This window comes from Rousettus aegyptiacus, unplaced genomic scaffold, assembly GCF_014176215.1.
Source record: "Rousettus aegyptiacus isolate mRouAeg1 unplaced genomic scaffold, mRouAeg1.p scaffold_m13_p_8, whole genome shotgun sequence".
Lineage (NCBI taxonomy): Eukaryota > Metazoa > Chordata > Mammalia > Chiroptera > Pteropodidae > Rousettus > Rousettus aegyptiacus.
The window spans coordinates 72,441,257-72,452,614 of record NW_023416311.1 but is presented as its reverse complement, the minus strand read 5'-3'; the positions used below and the strand labels follow the sequence as shown (position 1 = coordinate 72,452,614).

The following is an 11,358-nucleotide window of genomic DNA, read 5'->3' as shown; positions in this document are numbered from 1 at the left end:
ATCCATACTCTGTCAGACTAATAAATCAGAGAAAGTTGTCAACACTCTGAGCATTTTAGCTTAGCGTTTGACAGGGACACTCACCTTGTGAACAAGATGGTAGAATGTGGCCCAGATGGTCACAAAGATAGATGCTAATTATGAATCAATGTCAGCCCAGAATCTCTAATGCCACAGGATTCTGTCTTCAGCCTTGTCCTGTTCATTGGGTAAATAGTTCAGTATACAGCTGCCTTGCTTTTCTACATCTTTGATGGCTGGGAAAGGTAGCCAACATATTAAAGGGTATAGTGAAGATCCAAAGGACATAATGACAAGGCAGATTTAACAATAAAAAGTTTAAGTGGAGTAAATGTGAAACCCTATATTTACATTTTTAATGCCTAATAACAAATCAGAAAAACAAGTCTAGTAGCTTCCAATTAAACAAGGTGGGTTTTATCTCTTGCTTTCATTACTTCTTCTTCCAAAACCTACCAAAATGATAGTAGATTAATTTTTTAAAAATAAAAGTCTAAGTCCACAATAATAAAGAGAATGAGAGAAGAGAGATAGTGGACCGGAGATGTACACAATAATTTGAAAGACAGAAAGCAAATAGTAACTGATTTGGCAGAACCCACCAGCAAAATGCCTGCAAAGAGGAAATGCCAATGATAATGAAGCCAATTCACCTGGAAGAATCCTGGAAAGACCCAAGATTAGAAGGCCTAGTACCGCAGAAGGGAGTGGTGAAGCACAGAGTGAAAAGTAGAAATGTATGAAAATATTAATAGAATGAACTGCTTACTGAGGGTGTGTTTCCATTCATTGAGGAGGGTCAAGCAGAAGTTAAGACAACTACTAATCAAATATATTATAAAAATGGTTCAAACTTTGGGTAGAAACGTGGCTCCAATGACTTTTAAAGTCCCATCATCTCTGAAATCCTGTGACTAATCACTGTGTAGACAGGACTCCTAGACTTTGATAACTTCTGCATGTAGTTCCAACAATCGTCCTAGAGGTGAGACTGAGCACAGGGTTACTCCTACCTGATTCTCCTGGGCTATACTAGAGTGTCTATAGCAATGCGTAATAACTAGGATGTTTCTGAATTTTTAAAATCAGAAATCTGAAGCCATAGAATCAGAACACTAAGGTACAGTAGTTCTAGTGATGCATGAGCTTTGTGTGCATTAATTTGTCATCCTTCTCAGCTCTGGCCTTCTGCCTTATTTATATCTCAGTAGTGACACTTCTCTGCAATGTATCTGTCATTCTTGGACAGCAAAATAAGTCATATGCCAAAGCAACTGCTCCTTCATATCCCAAGTGTCCTGCCTCACTATATATACCCTTTACCTCAGGGCTCCTGGGAGTGTGGGGCTCTACAAGGTTTATCCTTTTTTGCACGTGTACAACTTTAGGCCAGTATCTCAAATAAGATTGTCTCTGGCTCTTCTCCCTTTCCCAAGCTAAAGGAGATTTATACTTTGCTTCTTAAAAAGCTAATTACTTAATATCTAGCTCTTCCTTACAAATTATGCCATTCACCGGAGCTGTAAATTTTGATTTCTTTCTCTTATCTACTGTAGATTTACACGGTACATAGGGAATTTTTGCTTCTCGCCAAAGAACACCTACATCAGCTTCATAGGTTCAAATAGCTCTGCTTCTACATTCAAGTCTCAATTCCAGGTAAACTTCCCAGCATTAGGAATCTATAAAACTTCAAATCCACTCACTTTTGGCATTAACTTGACTCTTGGGACACACTGACTTTTTTTTCACCCAAAAACCTAGATTGCCTTTTTTTTTATGCTGGGTCTAGTCTAGTTGAAAATATATATATATATATATATATATATATATATGATTTGATTAGCAAAGAGCCCGCACTCATTCTTTCAGTAGTTATAGGTTGATGGTCCTTAGATAGACTAATAAGTTATATGATTTAGAATATGGCCATCTACGAATAAGGAACTTTCAAGTGCTATTTCCCTCAGCAAGAGGCCCAGGACATAAAGCTTGTAATATGGCCTGTGGACAGACAAACCACATTCTAACACATTCCATGTTCACTCTTTTTCTAAGCAATATTCAACAGCATTCATTGAGTACCTACTAAGTGCCAAGCCTTTAATGTACTAAGCTCTGGAGATACAAAAACAAGTAATTTTAACTTGTAATAATCATCTAAATCATTTTAATAACTTGTAAAATCAAGATAAATGTTTTGGTTTCCATTTGAATATAAAAACACATCAAAAGAAAACCACAGAAATTTTCAAGAGTTTCCACTCAAATCATATCGTAATGGAAACAGAAGAATGAGAGGTGGGTAAGCAGGAAAAGCACATTCGAAAAATTCATTAAGATAAAAGAATTAGTTATGAACTACTTCAAATTTCTAACTTTGAGTAGAACAAAGTATATTATAATGAAACACACTGGGCTCTGTGCTCTCAATATCCAGCTACCTATAAAGGAATAAAGGAAGCTTATCTGGAAAGGAGGCAATGTTCAGCAGATCTGCTAAAGGCAGGAAAAAGCCAAGTATGCAGTAACTTTGGAAAAGATCCTATATGACCAGCCTGTGAAACGAGTGCTGTGAAGAATAGTATGCACTATTTTTCCTTCATAGTAGAAACCCAGAAGAAAAGGCTACAAGCCTCCTCTTTCTCTTTTCTGGCTTCTGCCACAGACTTGGCGGCCCTAGTGGATGGTGGATTGCATTGTATTATATCGTCCTCTAGTGGTTTCAAAAATACATTTTTTTAAGGGCAGTACTTAAGGGCCACAAAACACACAGTGCTTAACAAATGTCTGTTAAATGGACCAGAATGAATGACAGAGAGAGATCCTATAGGATTACTGCCTAGACAAGACAACCTAGCTCAGCTACCCCTGGAGAATGGGTAAAGTATTTTAGTCAACTTATGCCACCACTGGCTTTCTTTTGTAGTAGATAATGCAATATAGTTTGCCATTGCCTCTTGTACAGTTTCAAGGAAATCCAATGCAACTATTTGTGGTGCCTGGGAGTGCAAAGGTTCTAAAAATGATCACTACATGTTCTTTACTGATAAGAACAAAGACAGCAAGTTGAAATGTTTAAAGCTGGTGTCTATTCCAGAGTATTGTGTATGGTCACAATCTCGGTCATGTCCGAAATGAGAACCCCTCACTTACTGAGTAAGAAAACTATGTAAGCTTATGGTTCATTAATCTCTCTTTTGTTATCAGCTTGGTATTATTGCGTGTTTTGGTTTTGTGGGGGGTTTTCCCCTATGAATCCATTCAACAAGTGTTTATTGTTTATTGCAGGGTACCACTATGGTCAGTTTGGGAAGGGCGGGGTAGAGAGGGATAGAGGTACAAATGAGGCATATCTTGCCTTCAAAGTGCTTACAATGCACGGAGAAACCAGAGTACACACAGTTTAAAAAATAATAATAATACCAGAACATGGCAAAAAAAAAAAAAAGAACTATAAATGCTACATAACATGTATAGCGAAAATCAAACATCCTTCACTTTTTTACTTTCTCTCATTGCTACTTCTTTCTTTTTATGCTTTCAAACATGTTCTTTGTATACACATAAGTCAATAAATTCTTAATTTCTTTTTACACAAAAAAAGAAGCATAAAATAACATACTGTTCTGCCTCTTGGTTTTTCATGAACTACAAGTAGACCTACCTCATTTAACTGCATAGTAGTCCACTGAATGAATATACCATCATTTATTAGAAATAATCTCACTAGCTGTGTAACATTGGACAAGTTAACCTTTCTGTGCCTCAGTGTCCTTATCAGTAAAAAAGGGATAATAATAGTACTATCTCATAGAGATGTTGTGAAGATTGAATTGTTTCATACAAAGTTGCTTAAAAGAGTGCATTAAACCTTATAAAAGCTAAATAAATGTTTTTATCATTGTTAGTACATATTAATCTTTTTTTAACAATTACTGCTATAGTTAATATCCCTATATTTATGTCTTTACACATTTGTCCAATGTATCTATAAGTTAAATTCCTAAATCATGTACATATTAGAAAATTTTAGAAAACTAAAATTTTCCCCTGCATGCCAGCTCACAATTAGCCTGCCATAGTTTCATGGAAGCTGACAGAAGTCACAAGACCCCTGGGTCAGAGATAAAAGACTTTGTTATTCATGCAGTCAGCATGAACCTCATGTTTGTATCACTTTGCCTTGCGGAACTACCCCCAAATCTCCCAACCCCAAATCATGCATCCCAGGATGCATGGCAGCCTAGCTAGATGCTAACCATATAATTGAGAGTCTCTGCAAGCAAACCTGCCCAACCTTTGTTCTAGAGGGAGACATTATCTTTATTATGATGATCAGCAAATAAAATCTTTTGGATGGAAAATATCTCTTTTGGATGGAAGCATCCAAAGGAGATATGATCTTTGTTTTTCAAAGCTATTGCTAAATAAACATCTTTGAAAATATAGTCTGGAACAAAAGCTGTCAATGCCTCTGCTCAGAAGACATGCAGAAACATAGAGAATTGTCTTCCAACAAGATTCTTCTTTTCAATTTGTTTCTCCAAAGTATGTTGCTACCAGTTGAGTTTGTAATCAGTTTGAGAAGAAGTCATAACACTGTATTTTCCTCCACTCTGGAATGTAATTGGTACTGGCATATAGCAGGCCCCCAATAAATATTTCCTTTTGGACTGCTGAGTGGATAAATGCAAGAATAAATTCCTGAAATACTTGGATCATAATTACAATGAAACTTCAAGATACACTGTCAAATTCTCATCTTCTGGTTGAAAATGTCTGAATATGAATTATTTCTGTCTTCTCATTCGCATCTTCCTAATTGTTCTTGTACATAATTACTGTTTTTTCGTTTTTAGCTGCCACATTTTGGGGGGGGAGAAGAAATATTATTTTATTAAAATTACTGGGATGACATTGGTTAATAAAATCAAATAGGTATCAAATGTACAATTCAATAATACATCATGTGTATATTGCATTAACTGCCCACGTTTTATGCCTGCGAAAGAAATTTTGCATAGTAGTGATGCAGGATGGAGCGAATTCCTCCGAGTGGGGACTCAAGTCCTGCACCGAAAGAGGGAAGGTCCTGACTCTGCACAGGAAAGAATTCAAGTGTGTGCCAGAGCTAGAGACAAAAGGAAAGTTTATTAGAAAAGGAATAATGCTTTATAGACAGAGCGTGGTCTTCTCCCAGAGACAGAGAATGAGACCCAAGCGTTTGAAGAATTAAGGTTGATATCTGATTCTTAGTACCTATAAAAAATTACAGCTTAAAGTTTGTTTCCGTTTTCCTTTCATGGTGTGGGTATGCAGCGTTAAAGGTATGGGTAAATAGTTGTCAGTAGGAATATTCCTTTGTTCTGTAAGTTTCCTGCGGTCTGGCCTTAGGGCTGATCAGCCAAGTTCCTGTATCTAGCAGCATATTGCAGGCTCTGAATACCACCTGGTTTAATATTTATAGTCAATTTGTGTAGTTCTTATGCCTCTTCACCTTATCAGTAGAATCCCTGAGCACTAACAGCTCAAACCCTGAAAACAATCCATGACTTCCCTTTATAGCTTTGCAGTTGAAGTGTGAAGGCCAGTGTTTCTCTGAGAATTCAAGAGCACACCCTCATTTTTCTTCCTTCCTGGTCCGGCCGATATGGAATTATTAAACGTTGTTTTATTTTCCTTTTCTGCTTTCAAATAGAGGATAAGAATTTATTTAGCATCAGGCAAAGTCATCTGATGAGTTTGGAGTAGCTTTCTCCACTAAGATGCAACATATTAAGAGTTGATTTTTACAAGCATTGTACTGCTTGTAAAAATGTCTGAAAATGCACTTACAAAATCTATGAGTTGCTTATTGATATTCAAGGTTTGGTACCATATCACCAGTACCATTCAGTGTTCTTAATTGCAAACAACAACCTCCACTTTGACTAGTTCATGCAGAAATTATTAAAGGATATTGGGTAATTCACAGAACCTCTTAGAGGACCAGAGAGGACCAAAAACACTCCTGCCACTGCCACTTGGCACCAACAATGCTCAGTAATGAACACCAGAAACTCTGCCACTCCGACTTCCAAAGTACTGGATGCCTCCTCTCAAATAGAAAATCAGTTCTCCATTCGCTGCCTCCTCAGCTGAAGTCAAGCCACACTTGAAACCCAGGTCACATGCTAGAACCCTAGCTATAGGAAAGTCTGGAAATGTGAGCTTTCTGGTTTTGACCTTGGGAAGGTAGAACACATAATGTGTGAAATAACAAAAATATATGTAGCTTTGTAGTGGACATTATCACTCAGTCCTTTGTCCATACCCCCTTGGATCCCTTTTCTATTTTCACACATGCCAAGAGCATACCTAACAAACAGCGCCTTCCTCTCTTAGTCAGAGAACTGCTCCCAAATCCTTTGTGCTATGGTCTGAATGTTTATGTCTCTCTAAGATTCGTATGTGGAGATCCTAACACCCAAAGTAATGGTATTAAGTGGTGGGCCTAAAGGAAGTCATGCAGACAGACCTCTCTTGATTGGGATTAGTGCCCTTATGAAAAAGGCCTCAGACCTTTCCCGTGGCCATTCTCCCTCTGAGAAGGCCAATAGGCAGCAGCCATGGTGCCCAAATGAAATGAAATGACCCAAAATCCCCAAAAGATCTTCAGAGACAAGGCCCAGCAAGCCAAAGCACAGGGCATTACCTGCCTCTGTGTCCCAACCCATCCAGCCCATAGTGAGATGCCCCATGATGAGGTACCATACCAAAGTGAGATCCAGCAGGGGCTTCAGCTTAGAGGAATTAAGGGTCATCCACAAGAAGGTGACTTGGATCACTGAGATTTCAGTGGATCTGAAGAGGTGGAGCAAGACCACTGTGTCCCTGCAAGGTAATGTACAATGGCTGAAGGAGTACCACTTCAAGCTCATCCTCTTCCCCGGGAAGCCCTTGGCCCCCAAGAAGGGAGACAGCTCTGCTGAGGAACTCAAATTGGCTACCCAGCTGACAGGACCAGTCATGACCATATGGAACCTCACAAGATGGAGAAAGCCAGGATCATGTCACCGCAGAGGAGAACTTTGAGGTGCTCGCCAGTCTTCGCATGGCCAGGAATAATGTCTCGCTCTTTGGCATCCGGGCAAAAAGGGCCAAGGAAGCTGCAGATCAGGATGTTGAAAAGAAAAAATAAAATGCTGATGGCAACTTGTAATTTTAAAAGACCCCAGAGAGTTAGCTCCCCCTTCCACCTTCTGAAAAGGTGCCATCTAAGAACCAGGAAGTGGTGCTTCACCAGACACCAAATCTGCTGACACCTTGATCTTAGACTTCCCAGCCTACAGAACCAGGAACAATAAATGTTCATTATTTATATAAGACCCCCAGTTAATGGTATTTTTTTTTTATAGCATCCCAGGCAGACTAAGAAACTTAGCCCCTGGTCAGGATCCTCTGAGATGTGACCTTCACAGTATCCAAGCTCTCCAGCGAGACTTTGCCTGACATGATGCCCTTGCTTATCTTTCTTTCTTGTCCCATTTTCCCACTCTCCCACCAGTTTTTCCTGGTAACATTTACTAATAATCACTTTCACACAAATCCTTATCTCAGAGTTTGCTTCTGGGAAACTCAACAAGTACCTGGAATTGAACCTGGCATATGGTAAGCACTCAATAAACATTAAACAAAACAAGAGAATTCCTGGTACATAGGAACCTCCCCAAAAGTTCCCTTTCTTGATCTTCCAGTTGCCTGAAAGTTATGTTGAGAGAAAATGTTTCATCTTCATACTTGTTACTATGGGCAAATGAATCAAAATTAGATTTAAAAACTAATAGCTAGGATGAAGAAGAAGGCTCAGCCAGCACAGGCCACATAGATAGGCAGTGCTGAAGACAAGAAGATGGCCCATATGGTCAGGAGATTGCTTATATACAAGAGGACTAAGCAAATAAGTTAACACATTGAGGATAATGGAAGCCAGATTTCTTACTATCAGGGAAGACAGGTAAAAATACAGAAAGACAAAAGACAAAGATAAAACATGTAAGGTTAGGGTGTAATTGGAGGAATCAGTAAAAACTCCTGGTTTCTGATAGATAGATGATAAATAAAAGATATATCTATGTACACATAGATGTGTGTATGTGTGCATATATAATTCCCAATTCTGTCCACTGAGAGGTCAAAGGAGCAGTGTGTACACCAGCAGCAATGAGCATACCCAACACCCACACCTTGCTTTCTAAATACCATTTTTCTCAAAAGGAATCAGAGCTTCTTGGAGTAATGGCTAATCCCAGAGCTAAGGTAGGAAAAGGGTTTAATGAATCTGGGACATCTTGTACTAAAAAGTATAGGAATTCTAAAAGAGTGATGAGGATATGTGAAAATATCTGGTGCTCCCACTGGCAATTAATTATAACCTAGTAAATAAAATAAAAACTCATGAGTTCAGACTGACAAAAATAATTAGATAAATAGGGGAACAGAAAAATTTTACCTGACAGTGTGGTGGCTGCAAAATTGACTCTTACTGGAAATTACTGTTTGACTATCACTATGGACACATAGGCCTTTGATTATAGAAACATAACATTCTTAACAAGCTTTCTGCTTCTGTACCCCCACTTAAGCACCTGACCTGTGAGTTGACAGGTAATGAATAGAAGAAGGATAGACCTTTGTGTTTTGACAGAATGAAGAATGGGATTTGGGCTTAAAAATCCTGTACCTCTACATTTTGAGGCTGCTTAATTTGGGGTCTGCATACCCCTGGCAGACCCAGCTGGCTGAATAAAGAGTATTTCCTATAACTCATTCACTGAGTTCTGGTGGTCCGTGTGTCTTTTGGGGCTGGTGGCTACAACAACAGTGGATGGTAAATTTATTAAATTTAAAAGGGACAATTGCCATTTGAAATCATTATAGTAATAATTGTTTTGGTCAAGGTGAAAAATGGACACTAATATAAATGAGTGAAAGTATGACCGGGAAAAGAATGTTTACATGGTCTCAAAGTATCTCCAAACAAAATATTCATTAACATTAGATTGCAAAATCTAGTACACATCATCTTAACAAGTGATAAAAGTTAACTTCACTAGTAATTAAACAAATCAGCATCACGTGCCTTCTAGAGTGCTGCACTAAGAGAAATATAAAATTACATTTATGGTATTCCTGCCAAAAATGCATATCCTAAATTCAATCACGAGGGAACATTAGACAACCCAAACTTACGGACATTCTGCAAAGTAATTGTACTGTCCTTTGCAAAAATGTCAAGGTCATGAAAAAAAGGAGAGATCGGGACTGCTCCAGATAAAAGAAAACCAACGAGACGCGACAGTTAAATGCAACCGATTAGATCCTGGAGCTATACAGGACTTTAATGGGAAAACATGTAAGATAGTTCTCAACTTCTCCTTCTGCTTAATTATGTTTCTTCACAGTCGTTGGTCTCAAAAACACTCCTTAATAAATATTAAATAAATAAATAAGTAAATAAATAAATAATCTTGCATACTAAGGTCCATCTCAGAGTCTGCTTCCTGGAGAAGTGAATCTGCAATATGAAGAGCAAATAGAATTTTAACAAGCTAAGGTTGACGTAAGGGATATTCTGGTCATGGAAAAGAGTCTGAGCAAAGTCTTTTATTAGAAGATAAACAATACAATTGAAGGGGAGTAGAGGGTGACTGGAACACAGAGAGCAGAGGTAGTTTGACTTGAGATGAAGCTGAAAAGATAAGTTGAGGCAAGCCCATATAGGATGTTGTTGGCCAGGTTAATGATTTGAGTTTGTCTTAAGAGTAATGGAAAGCCACTGGAAGGCTGGAGGGTGGAGTGCAGTGTATTATAAGGTTTGAATTTGGAAAATATTACTATTACTGTCACACATATGGAAAAAACATTGGAAAAGGGAAAGAATGTACTTGAAAAGACTAGTAAAGAGGCTACTGTAGTGGTCTAAACAAATGATGATGGTAGCTTAGACTTGGTGGTGATGGAGATGGAAAATTTTGGATTGATTCAAGAAATATTGGAAAGGTGAAAAATTGATACAACTTGGTGATGAATTGGATATATAACACAAGAAAAGGAAGTATTAAGGATGATGCCTAAGTTTTGGTTTGCTAAACTAAATAAATGGTGCCAATTAATGAGATAGAGAACATTAGAAGAGGATCAGGTTTAAGAGAAACATCGTGCATGTATTGTGGGACATACAGAACTTGACCTTCCTTTGAGACAACCAAATGTGGGGTTCTTGCAACCAAGGAAAGAGAATGCTTCAAGAAAGAGAGAGAGATCAACTATATTGAAAGCTATAGAGAGGTAAGGTAATATACAGCTGAAAAATATCCATGAGATTGCTGTATCAGAGGAGTGATGAATGTAGAAGCCAGCTTGAATGGATTGATAAGTGAGTAGAGGAAAGAAAACATAAATACTTTTCCTTCCAACACACACACACACACACACACACACACACCCCTCACATTTGTAGGGAATGTACTTATGTTGGCCTATAAAAAGAATATCATAATTCTAACCAAATCAGAAATATTAACCGCACTGAAGCTCCACCTGAGATGAAAGTTAATGTCAATTTATACATGACATTTCACCTAATCCTTTAGAGCTAGGACTAAACTAGCTCTAGAAACACAGTAGTTGGTTGTTTCCACTGCCATTCTGATCTGAAGATAAGAATTTTACAAAGACATTGCTACCAAAAAAAATTAGTACAAAAAACAAGGTCAATTCGAGAAACTGAAGCAAGAATGTCACTTTTTGGTGGACTTTACTTGATCCACCCCACTCTGGGCCAATCAGTATCACCTGATGCAGACAAAAGATATGGATACTGTTGTATAAATTCAATAAACAAACATATTGCTATACAACATTGCTATACAGCAGGCAGACTGTGAGTCTTCACTGTTTTATGTTACTAAGACTCTTTATGTCTTAGTAAGTATTGTGAACTAATCATAATTAAGTATTGTGAACTAATCATAATTTACACTGCTCCAAACTCATTTTCATTTCCAAATCCCAATCCTCCAATTTCCCTATGAGTATTAGTAATGGCTGGCATTTATTGAGTATTGCATAACATCCATTGTTCCAGACAGTTTTCACATACTAACACATATCCTCCCAACAAACCTATGGAATAGATATTATTATTTACATTTTACAGATAATAAAATTGAGGTGTAGAAAGTCCAAATTACACAATTACTTAGTAGCATGTATGAGATTCAAATCAAGACAGACACAGACGCCCACATTCCTAACTTTTTAGCAACAGAAAAAAAAACCCTAATAAGGCGT

General features: G+C 37.8%; 1 pseudogene; it reads left to right on the top strand.

The window, feature by feature from the left end:
* Nucleotides 1–6,653: 6,653 nt before the first annotated feature.
* On the top strand, nucleotides 6,654–7,204 carry LOC107498694 (annotated as a pseudogene).
* The last annotated feature ends 4,154 nt before the right edge of the window (nucleotides 7,205–11,358 follow it).